The sequence below is a fragment of the Tamandua tetradactyla genome, chromosome 5 (genome assembly GCF_023851605.1).
Source record: "Tamandua tetradactyla isolate mTamTet1 chromosome 5, mTamTet1.pri, whole genome shotgun sequence".
Classification (NCBI taxonomy): Eukaryota; Metazoa; Chordata; class Mammalia; order Pilosa; family Myrmecophagidae; genus Tamandua; species Tamandua tetradactyla.
The window spans coordinates 85,704,485-85,716,963 of record NC_135331.1 but is presented as its reverse complement, the minus strand read 5'-3'; positions in this window follow the sequence as shown (position 1 = coordinate 85,716,963).

The following is a 12,479-nucleotide window of genomic DNA, read 5'->3' as shown; positions in this document are numbered from 1 at the left end:
GCCAGAGAATCAAGTGGATCATCAAAGACTAAGCTCCTTGTGATATTGAGCCATTGATTTTATACCATGAATGGACATATTAATATGTGAAGATTTCTCAATAAAAATATTTGAAAAACAAAAAAAGCCTGAGTTCCTGAGTGCCCCACACCTGTAAGCACCCTTCCTTCTCCCAGAAGTCCTCCAGCTCACCCCTGCCCTCAAGCAGAGCTGGGCCACTGGCTGCTTCTGCAGAACCTGCTCCTGCTTGAGTCACCCTCTAACAGGTCTTTAATCCACCTAAAGGTCTTAACTCCCTTAGACTGCTGGAAAATCACCGTGCAGAAATCACAGAAAAAAAAGACAGCAAAAGGGAGCCAAACGCAGGGAGTTGAACAGATGTTTATTTTGATCCATGTTCAGTTTTGGCCAAAACAAGAAAAGAACCAAATGTCCAGAAAAAGGCATTTATTAAATTTGAGACTATGGGAAAAAAATATTTTGATTAAATAGAAAATTCATCATAGCATACCAAAGGATAAATTCCACATGGAATGTAAAAAATGAAACTACACAAGTACTGGGGGGGAAATGGGTGAATTCCTCTGGTACCCGGGTGTGAAGAAGACTTTCACTATGCATAAAAATCTAGATGCAATTGAGGTAAAATATCGACAAATCTGACTGTATAAAAATGTAAAAGCAAAAGCTTTTGTAAGAAAAATATTAGCATAATCAAAATAAAAAGACAAATGATAAACATATCACAGATAAATGTTCAATATCCATAATATATAAAGAAGCTTCTAAAAGTAGAGGGGAAAAGACAACAACCCAATTTAAAAATTGGGCAAGAGACATGAAATGAACAAACAGTTGACAGAAAAAAATGTAAAGGCCCCATAACATAAGAAGATGCTCAACCATGCTTCTACTAAGAAAAGCACATGCTTATATACCTACTGTCTAGCCGCCACAGCTGCCTGTTGTGTCCGTGGCCCAGCTTCCCGGAGTTCCGCGGCCATGTGCCACCAGGATGGCTCAAATGGCCTTAGCTATGAGGCTTTCAGAATTATTTCAAAGTGGAACTATGCATCGGAAGCAATCAAGAGAGCAGTTGTTGGCATTGATTGGGTTCTACCACCTGTGTGGCAGTTAAGGAAGGTAAACAAGCAAAGAAGCTGGAGAATGACAAAGGTGCCTGTGCCAGTTTGAATCTGTGATGGACCCCAGAAAAGCCATGTCCTTTAATCCTCATTCAATATTGCTGGGTGGAAGCTTTTTTTTTTTTTTATTGTTTCCATGGAGATGTGACCCACCCAATTGTGGGTGGTAACATTTGATTAGATGGTTCCTATAGAGATGTGTCCCCACCCATTCAAGGTGGGGTTGCTTACTGGAACCTTTCAGAGGGAACCATTTTGGAAAGAGCCACGAGAGCTCATGCAAGCCAGAGACCTTTGGAGATGAAGAAGGAAAATGCCCTCTGGGGAGCTTCATGAAACTAGAAGCCTGAAGAGAAGCTGGCAGATGTTGCCATGTTCTCCATGTGCTTTTCCACTTGAAAGGGAAACCCTAAATGTCATCGGCCTTCTTGAACCAAGGTATCTTTCCCTGGATTTCTTAGGTTGGACATTTCTATAGCCTTGCTTTAATTTGGACATTTTCACGGCCTTAGAACATGTAAACTTGCAACTTAATAAGTTCCCCTTTTTAAAAGCCATTCCATTTCTGTTATATCACATTCTGGCAACTTGCAAATTAGAACATTGCCAGAACCACCCCTTCAGTTGTGACCTTTGCAACAGATGGTGAATTTCTGGTTGGCATGCTGACCAAGTGACAGGCTGTCACCAGCCCAAACAACACATTCTATGCCACCAAGTGTGTTTATTGACTGGCAATATGGTGAATCTGAATATGATATTTAAAATGTTCCCTTTAAAATTGTCCATGCCTCCAATGGTGATGCTTGGGTTGAAGCTCATGGGAAACACTATTCTCTGAGTGAGATATAAGCATTTGTGTCAATGAAGCTGAAGGAGGCTGCAGAAAATTGCCGTCGGAGTGCTCCAGTCGGTCAGGCCGGCTGGCACACTGGGTGGGGTTGGGGAGCGAGCTCGCGGAAATTAACCTGGGAAGCCAAAGCTGGCACCTATCCCCTGCCGGCGGTCACGCGAATAATGTCCTCACAGAGGCCGAATGTGGGTTTAAGCTTTTATTGTTACAGCCGGGATGGGTCACCTGGGGAACCCGAGAGGTGGGACATGGGACAACGTGCAGGCTGCACGATGACCCCGCGAAGACCCGGGGCTGAGGGAGCGCTGGGCTTAAGTGCACTCGGGGGAGAAGCGGGGTTAAGGGCTCACACGTCAAGAGGAGGCAGCCACTCACACAAGCTTAGCGGCAGTTGCTAGGCAGAAGGGTATGTTTCGGGGATAGGGAAGTATAGAGAATAACAGGAAGGCCTGTGGTTTTGTGGTGGGCTATGGAAATGGGCGATCTACGACAAGAGGGGGAAGGGGGGAACAGTGAGCTAGGTTACAGATATGGGGGGCATATCCCTAGAGAGGGAGAGAAACATTAAAAAATTCTAAGTTTGGCTAGGCTCCAGTCCCTGAGAAATATGCCACAATTCCTCTCCTTTTTCTTTTAAAAGAGCACACTTGTGTGACAAGTGGTGGGCATGAACCTTTGCTGGGAGGGGTAGGGATGAGATTCCCCTTGCACTTGAGGCTCAGAATTTCAGGGGAAGGGTGTGTGCTGAGCCGACCCTTATGCAAATCTCATGTGCCCCAGAAGAGCCAGAGGAGGCCTGTTAGAGTGGCCCTCTTCTGCGGCTACTTTGTGCCGCACCCAGCGGTACCCATCTGGTAGCCTTTCGGCGGCCCCAGATGCACGCTCTCTGGTGACGTGCAGCCCCCGTAGGGGAATGGAGAGAGGCAGGGAGTGGCACAGGCATAGGCAGGCAAGGCTAGAGCCGCAGCAGCGCAGTGCCGACTGCACAAGATGGCCAGTCTTGAGAGCGACACCAACCTCAGGGTGATCAGTCCTGGGGGTGAGCAACACTAGCGAGCCACACCTGAGCCTGGCGACGATTCTCGGCGTCTGAGAAGGGGTTCTGGAGCTCTAGAGCAGCAAGGGCTAAAAGTTTTGTATCTCGCCTGTGGCGAGAGATGTTTGAACAGAGACACTTGAGCGTGAAAAGAATAAAAATCAAAATTAGGAGGAGGACACCATAGAAGATAAGGTTGGAAGGTTGGAAGAAGGACGAGAAGTTGTTCAGAAGGTCTGTTAGGATAGAGGTGGAGAGTTTAGTTACCGATAGATTTTGTATAGTTAGGATTTGAGTTTGGAGGCTATGGGTATAGTTCCAGAACGAGTCATTATAAGCAGTAAACATCCAATCGCGCAGGGTGAAGCGAGGGCAAGAGGGGTTAACCAGCACAGGGGTGATACATAAACGAGAGAAGGGGCAATGCCCATCACAAGTGGCGGTGGTTACCTCATACAACGCTTCAACGTTTAAGGCCAACAAGTCAATTTGCTGTTGTAGATTAAACAGGGCTTGGTGGGTTAGGGAATTGAGTTCTGCCTGTAAGGACAGGGCCGAGGAGGTGGAGCTGGTGAGGTTGTTGATGACTACAGCGGAGGTGGAGGTTTGGGTGAGCGTGACGGCTGCCGTAACCGAAGCTGCAACGGAGGCGATGATGGCCGCTGAGATGGTGGCGGTGATGCCGATGTCTCGTTTTGCACGTTGGCTGAGCTGAGTGGCAGAACTGTCCAGGGGCAGGCCGGGAGCGACCCACCTGGTTGCATTGATTGGGATCCAAAGGAGTCTAGGTTGAAGTACTATGAAGAAGCAAAGGGGGACTGGGGGCCGCACTGGAGGATGTGGGCGGGTTTGGTTATACCCGGGCACAGTTCCTCTGGCTGGCCAAGGTCCTGTGAAAAGGAGGGCTTGTGTGTTGATGGTGGATAGTCCAGCACTTGAGGTTCGGGAATAGATTAGGTGGATTCAATTAGGCCATCGAGGAGAGCACGGGGGTCCATTTTCTGCCAGTCCTGAAAGATTAGCGAATGTGAGGTTTAGTACTTTACTGTTCGACGAGGGGACTTGGGGGATGGCTTGCATTGACTGATTCTGCAAGAAGGTAAGGTTAATTGCTAAGGCTTTGGGAGGGGGAGAGAAGTTAGGGAATAACGAGAGGTTGAGAGGCGCACTAGTGGGGAGAACATTGGGATCACACGGGAGATCCAGTAGACAATTATTGACAAATAGTTGCGGGAATGTGGGGGAGTCGGGGGTGATGAATAGCAGTCCCGGTGGGTATTGGACTGCGGCCCACACCTCGCTTTCAACAGGTTTTCCTAAGGCGGCTGTGAAGGAAAATAGAAGCATTAAAGGGAGGATTCGCTCGGTGAGAACTCCGGAGAGGCGTGCTGGGGAGAGCATTTTTAAGCAGGTTAGTTTGTTAGAGGAAGAGAATGAGTAGGTTGAAACACACTATGATAGACATTTGTTAACTCACTGCGGTGGGGTTTTGGATCTTCGTTTTCCAGTGGTGGCTGTCGCAGGTCGGACACAATGGGAAGGGATCCACAACGGCTGAGGTTCACTTTCTGGAAAGACACAAGCAAAACCGCGTCCCTGCACTAGGAGCGGGGCTGGGCCTGACCAGGTGTTTGTGACTGGATCTCGCCAGTAGACAGAGGGGACTACTGAAGGTCGGCTGGTGGGACCCCAATGTTTGTGCAAAGGGGATAAGCCGTCCTTGTCAAAGGTCAATAAGTTTAGTACTATGAGGACCTGAGTGATGATGTCTTTGGGAGATGCCTTAGGCATATTACTTCCTTGTTTTTCTATTTGAATTTTAATCCTTTTATTAAGCGCTTCCACCATGGCTTGCCCTTGAGGGTTGTAGGGGATGCCAAAGTGGTGCGTTATGTTGTACATGTCTAGAAAGGCCTTGAAGGCCGCACTGCGGTATGCCGGGCCATTGTCTGTTTTCAGATCCCAGGGGACCCCCATGAAGAGGATCCCTTGTCTTAGGGCTTGTATGCAGTGCTTGGCAGTCTCCCCTGGCATAGGGGCTGCGTAGCACATACCTGAATAGGTATCTATTATTACGTGCAGGTATTTGAACTTTCCAAATGAAGGAACACGAGTGACATCCATTTGCCACCTCGCGTTGGGCTTGAGCCCTCTGGGATTTACCCCCTGCGGCTGCAGAGGACCCAAAGGCACAAACGGAGCGCAGGCGGTGCAACTCCTGACCAGGTGCTTGGCTGTCTTGATGGGGATGCCACAGAGATGCCGGATGGCCCCTGCTGACAGGTGGAACCGGCTATGTAGTTGTTTGGCTGCGTTGACCGGGTCCTGCGTAGTGGCAAGGACTTGGGCTGTGACGGCCTCGTCAGCCAGCCGGTTGCCTTCAGCAATGGGGCCTGGGAGACCTGAATGACTGCGAATATGAGAAATGAACCATTGAGGTTCTCTGTCTTCTAAGGTGTGCCTTAGTAAATTTCAGTAGGTATCAATGGGCTTATCATCATCAGGAAAAAACATGGAATGAGCTAGGATTTTGCAGACCTGGTAGGTGTATAGGCTGTCAGTAAAAATATTCACCGGCTCAAAAGGAAATTGCTGTAGGGCTAAGAGTACTGCTTTGAGTTCTCCAACCTGTACTGAATAGGGGTTGTCCTGAATTACACACACCGGTTCCTCTAGCTGGGGAACATAGGCAATGAAGGCAATGCGGCTCTTAGAGGCATCTGTAAAGATGGTGGTAGCTCCAGGGATGGGGACAGAAGAGGGGAATGGGTGCCTTTCACTGCTGGGTGTCAAGGGCAGGTGGACCAGTGCCTGAAGTAACGTGTGACGGGGGTACCTGTTAGAAAGACAGCCTGAAAATCCTGCCATTAGGACTTGCATGTTAAAATTATGTTGTAGAAGCCAAGTAGTCTGGTCTTCATCTACAGGCCAAATAATGCTGTCAGGCGGGCTGCCGACAAGCTGGATGGATGCCTGAATTAGTTTGTGAGCAAGGGCTATGAAGAGTTGCGTTAATGGACAGATTTTTTTGAACTTACTTTTGGCGGGGTGCACCCATTGTATGGGGCCTGTTTGCCACAGCACGCCCGCTGGGACTTCGTAAGTATTAATGACAACGGCTAGGAGCGGTTTGCTGGGGTCGTACCTCTCCAGTATACAGTTACGGAGCTGGAAGTTGAACCGGTCCAGCACCGCTTTAGCATAAAAGGTAAGTTTGATAGGCTTGGTAAGTGCATCTACTGGCCTTTGGCGCGTTTTTAACAGATCGAACAGAGGTTGAAGCTGACCGGTTGTAAGGGACAGAGCTCCTCTAACCCAATTGATTTGCCCACACAACTGTTGCAGTTGGTGTAGAGTTAGTTGGTCAGGAATTTCGAAAGAGAATTTTACTGGGGCTACTTTTGTGCCAGTTGTGTAGCCGAGGAAGGTGAACGGAGGCTTGGTTTGGACTTTATCTGGTTGGATGGTAAGACCTATGCTTTTGAGATTATTTATTAACTGAGCGAGGACCGATTGTAATTGCTCCTGGGTTTCGGCTGCCACAAGCACATCATCCATGTAATGAAGAATGGTGGCTTGGGAGCGAAGCGGCTGTACCGCGGCATTGACAAAGTTTTAACAGATTGCTGGGCTGTTACGCATCCCCTGGGGCAGCACTTTCCACTGGTAACGTTGTGCTGCCCCCATGTGATTGGTAACAGGTACTGTAAAGGCAAATTTTTCTTTGTCCTTCTCATGTAACGAGATGGAGAAGAAACAATCTTTTATGTCTATGGTAGCAATTTGTAAGCCCTTAGACAGGGCTGCTGGGTGGGGCATGCTGGGTTGAGGGGACCCCATGGGCCGGATATATTTATTAATTTCCCTAAGGTCATGAAGGAGTCTATGTTTGGTGCCTCCCTTCTTGGCGATGACAAATACCGGGGAGTTATAAGGACTGCACGAGGGCTCAATATGCCCCGCCTCTAGCTGCTCTTGCACTAGCTGTTGTAACATTGCGAGTTTATGGGACGGAAGAGGCCACTGCTCCACCCAGATAGGCTCCTCTGTGTCCCATTGGAGAGGAGTGGGTGCTGGAGGTGTAATGCGAGCAGTGGCGCAACCTATTGGGGGGGCTGTGTGGTAATATACGCCCCGGAGGCTGTTAGGATGTCTCGCCCCCACAAGATTTGGTTAATGGTATTTAAGAACAGTGGTCTGAAGATACCTCGGAGGCCCTCTTCATCTTCCCATGTAAGGGGGATGGCGGCTCACTCCGAGGGGGCAGAGCCTGTGGCGCCGAGCACCGCGGGCCCTGCGGTAGTTGGGCATAAGTTTTTCCATTTGGCTGGAAGACATGAAATTTCTGCTCCCGAGTCCACCGTACCAAGAAGCCAATCGGCTCCGATCTTGAGTTTACGGGTGGGCTTGTTCGGGGTAATGGGAATGGTCCACATTATGGTCTGGGGGAGTTTTCCCGAACTCTTTTGGTCTCTTGGTTGCGGGGCTGAGACCTGCCCCCTTTTAAGTTTAAAGACTGAGGTTGTTGGTCAGAGTTGCGGCAGAAACGCGCCCAGTGGTATCCTTGCCCGCATTTCGGGCAAGGGGTAAGGGGCTTACGCTGCTGTCCGGCACTGGGCCTCAGGCCTCCCCTCAAGGGGGGTGTGGGACCTGGGCGCCGCTGAGGGCACTCCCAAGCGAAATGTCCCGTTTCCCCACAGCGGAAGCAATCTTGGGAGAGGGCAAGGACTGAGGCGAGGGATTGCGAGAGGGCGATGGATAGGGCGGTAGTCAGCTCCTGAGTATTAGGATTGACATTGGAGCATGCCAACACCCAATCTGAAATAGTTTTTTCCCTGATGCCCATTAACGCTTGTTTGAATATAGGGCGAGCACCCTCAAAGATGAACTCTTTAGCAAGAAGGTTACACGCCTCTTGCACTCTCAAGACAAAGGAGGCAAAATCTTCATCAGGCTTTTGGACTAGGGCAGAGAGCTGCTCGGGCTTAGCTGCAGAGCAATCGCGGAAAGCCTTTAGGCCCACTTCCCTTAACTTAAGAAAAAAGGCATATGGGGCCTGTAGATAGACGGATGGGTCGAAGTAGGGACCTGTTCCTAGAAAACACTCGAGAGGGAGGCCCAGTCCTGGAGGACCCTGTTGCGCAGCTGCTTCCTGAGCGGCTTTCTCCGCCTCGGAATTAAAATGAGCTTTCCAGTCTACAAACTGCCCAGGGGTGAGAATGGCTCGGGCTAAAGAGGTCCAATCATGAGGGGTGTTAAGCTCTTGGGCTAGCCCTTCTAGGAGATGGGTAGCATAGGGACCTGTAAGCCCATCCTCTTTGACTGCTTTGCGCAGTCGCTTTATATCTTCCTCGCTATGCGGAACCCAAGGAAATGGGCGCTGTGGGGAAGGAGTGAGATTGATGGGGAAGAGTGTTGCCTGCGTCGGAGGCAGCGGCCGGGTCGAGGGCCAAGGCTGCTCCGGACTTGGGAGAGGGCTGCCGCCCATGGGATTGTGGCAGAGTGGCCCGGGTAAAAAGGATGGCGCCTGCCTCGGGCACGGCCCTGCGTAAGATGGCGGCGGGGGCACGTAAGATGGCGGCCGCGCTTCCGGGAAGAAGGGGTTGGTGGTGCTGAAGGGAGCGGGGCTGGAAGCCGGGGGAGGGGCAGAAGGCAAGGGGGAAGAGTCAGGAAGTTTCGCCTCCGCGTCCTTAGGGAGGGCGGGGCAAACGTTGCGACTCCCTTCCGGCCCGGGCGGCGAGGAAGAAGGCGGAAGGGTAGAGTTTGGGTTTCCGCCGTTAGCCTCTCCGCCATATTCCCGTAAGGGTGGGTGTTGTTCGAGTCGCTCATTTAACTGCTCGAGCAAGGACTCGGCATCCGAATCGGACTCGGAGCCTGATGATGAGGCCTCCGCAGCAGCCGCATTTACCTGCTTGGGTCGGCCATCTGTGGGGGGCAAGGAGCCTTGAAGGCAGGAGCGGATAGAAAAGAGAGTGGGGAGAAGTCCGGGGGGGAAACGCTTGCCCTCGTGTTCCATTTTGTCTGTGACCCGGGCAATGAGCTGATCGTAGGTAGCCGGGATCCAAAGTGGACTCGTTAGTAGCCAGGGGTTGAAGGGCAGCAAGAGGTCCCAATAAACCTGAAGCTGCCGGGCAGAAACCTTACATCTATGTGTGTCCAACAAGGCGGCCAGGGCGCGCACTTGAGGGACCTGACTCTTAGAGAGAGACTGACCCATGTTGAACTTTGGAGGGGACTACTCACTGCTTGTAGAGACTAGGACTGCGTTTATTTAAGCAGGAGAGTCTAGGGGGCTTACCTTGGTTCAGAAGAGAGGTCCTAGTGTCTCCGGTGTGCGGCGGGCAATGAAGGGTCCCTGTTCGGGCGCCACTTGCCGTCGGAGTGCTCCAGTCGGTCAGGCCGGCTGGCACACCGGGTGGGGTTGGGGAGCGAGCTCGCGGAAATTAACCTGGGAAGCCGAAGCCGGCGCCTATCCCCTGCCGGCGGTCACGCGAATGATGTCCTCACAGAGGCCGAATGTGGGTTTAAGCTTTTATTGTTACAGCCAGGATGGGTCACCCAGGGAACCCGAGAGGTGGGACATGGGACAACGTGCAGGCTGCACAACGACCCCGCGAAGACCCAGGGCTGAGGGAGCACTGGGCTTAAGTACACTCGGGGGAGAGGTGGGGTTAAGGGCTCACACGTCAAGAGGAGGCAGCCACTCACACAAGCTTAGCGGCAGTTGCTAGGCAGAAGGGTATGTTTCGGGGATAGGGAAGTATAGAGAATAACAGGAAGGCCTGTGGTTTTGTGGTGGGCTATGGAAATGGGCGGTCTACGACAAGAGGGGGAAGGGGGGAACAGTGAGCTAGGTTACAGATATGGGGGGCAGAGAGTGAACCTAGAGAGGGAAAGAAACATTAAAAAATTCTAAGTTTGGCTAGGCTCCAGTCCCTGAGAAATATGCCACAGAAAATTATTTGGGGCATACATCAAAAAATGCTGTGATCACAGTCCCAGCTTATTTCAATGACTCTCAGAGACAGGCTATTAAGTATCAGGTCAGATATCTGGACTAAATATTATTTGAGTGATTAATGAACCCACAGCTGCTGCTCTGACCGATGGCCTAGACAAATCAGAAGATAACATCATTGCTGTATATGATTCCAGGTGGTGGAACTTTCGACATTTCTATTCTGGAAATTGAGAAAGGAGTGTTTAAGGTAAAATCCACCAATGGAGATTTTTTTTAGGTGATGAAGACTTTGACCAGATCTTGCTACAACACACTGAAAAGGAATTCAAGAGGGAGACAGGAGCTGATTTGACCAAAGACAACATGGAGCTTCAAAGGGTATGGGAAGCTGCTGAGAAGGACAAGTGTGAACTCTCGTACAGACTGACGTCAACTTGTCATATCTTGTAGTGATGCTTCTGGACCCAAGCATTTGAACATGAAGCTGACCCAGGCTCGATTCGAGGGGATTGTCACTGAAATGATCAGAACTATTGCTCCATGCCAAAAAGCCATGCAAGGTGCAGAAGTCAGCAAGAGAGACATAAGAGAAGTGATTCTTGTTGGTGGCATGACTAGGATGCCCAAGGTTCATCAGACAATGCAGGATTTTCTTGGCCAAGCCCTAAGTAAAGCCATCAATCCTAATGAGGCTGAGGCCATTGGAGCTGCCATCTAGGGAAGTGTGCAGATTGGTGGTGTCACAGACATGTTGCTCCTGGATGTCATTCCTCTGTCTCTCAGTACCAAGAGGCAAATTTACTGAGGCAACTTTACTGAATTTATTAACAAGAACACCACTATTCTAACCAAGAAAAGACAGGTATTCTCTACAGCAGTTGATGGACAGACTCAAGTGGCGATTAAAGTGTGTTAAAGTGAGAGAGAGAGATGGCTGGATCAACAAACTTTTTGGACAGTTTACTTTAATTGGAATTTCTCCAGCCCCTCATGGAGTCCCTCAGATTGAAGTTACATTTGACATTGATGCCAATGGGATTGTTCATATTTCTGCCAAAGATAAAGGCATGGGACGTCAGCAGCAGATCATGATCCAATCTTCTAGTGGGTTAAGTGAAGATGATATTGAAAATATGGTTTAAAATGCAGAGAAGTATGCTAAGGAAGACTGGAGAAAGAAGGAACACGTTGTAGCAGTTAATATGGCTGAAGGAATCATTTATGACACAGAAACAAAGATGGAAGAATGCAAAAATCAACTGCCTGCAGATGAGCGCAACCAGCTAAAAGAGATTTCCAAGGTGAGGGAGCTTGTGGCTCAAAAATAGAGTGAAACTGGAGAAAACATAAGACAGCCAGCATCCTCCCTTCAACAGGCATCATTGAAGCTCTTCGAAATGGCATACAAAAAGATGGCATCTGAGTGAGAAGGCTCTGAAGTTTTGGCTCTGAGAAACAAAGGAAGATCAAAAAGAAGAGAAACAATAGTCACAGTAAACTTTGGAGCAGAAAGGAGAGCATACTATGACATGTGGGAGTAAAGGGACTTCCTGAGCAGAAATGAGCAAACTTCAGCCTTCTGTGTTTTTGCAGTAATCTATATATAATTTCCTTAATGCATAAATTTAGTGACCATTAACTAATAATCATTTAATGAACGATTATTCCAACAATACAAACTTCACACTGTTGTATCCCTAGCCTATCACTTTCCAGCTGCATGTAGAAGGGGAGAGGACAATTTATTTATCATTATAAAGACAAAAAAAAAGCACAAATCCCAAAACTCTACTAAGGTTTGTACAATGACGGTGATTAAATATACAAATTTAAAAATGTTTTTGCATGAGGAAGAACAAAGGAATGTCAGTATTGCAGAGTGTGGTAGTTAGGGTCAGTTGTCAACTTGGCCAGGTGAAGATACCTAGTTATATTGCTGCGGACATGAGCCGATGGCCTGTCAACCTCAACTGTTGTTGATTACATCTGCAGTCGGCTAGGATGCGTGCCTGCTGTAATGAATGATGTTTGATTGAATTGGTTGGTGCTTAAATGAGAGAGCTCAATGTAGCACAGCCCAAGCAGCTCAGCATATGTCATCTCAGCACTCGCAGCTCAGCCCAGGCCTTTGGAGATGCAGAAAGAAATCACCCCGGGAAAAGTTATTGGAACCCAGAGGCTTGGAGAGAGAAGGCCGCAGAGATCACCCTGTGCCTTCCCATTTAAGAAAGAACCTCAGTTGAAAGTTAGCTGCCTTTCCTCTGAAGAACTATACATTAACTAAATAAATTCTCTTTTATAGAAAGCCAATCCATCTCTGGTATGTTGCATTCCAGCAGCTAGCAAACTACAACACAGAGTGTTGAAAAAAGGTGGTCATTCATATTTTAAAACTTCAACTTCTATGTGAGACTAAAAGGAGAAATATTTATTTGGTGCCAAATTTATATTTTGACTAGTGCATTTCCTAATTTAACTTGCATG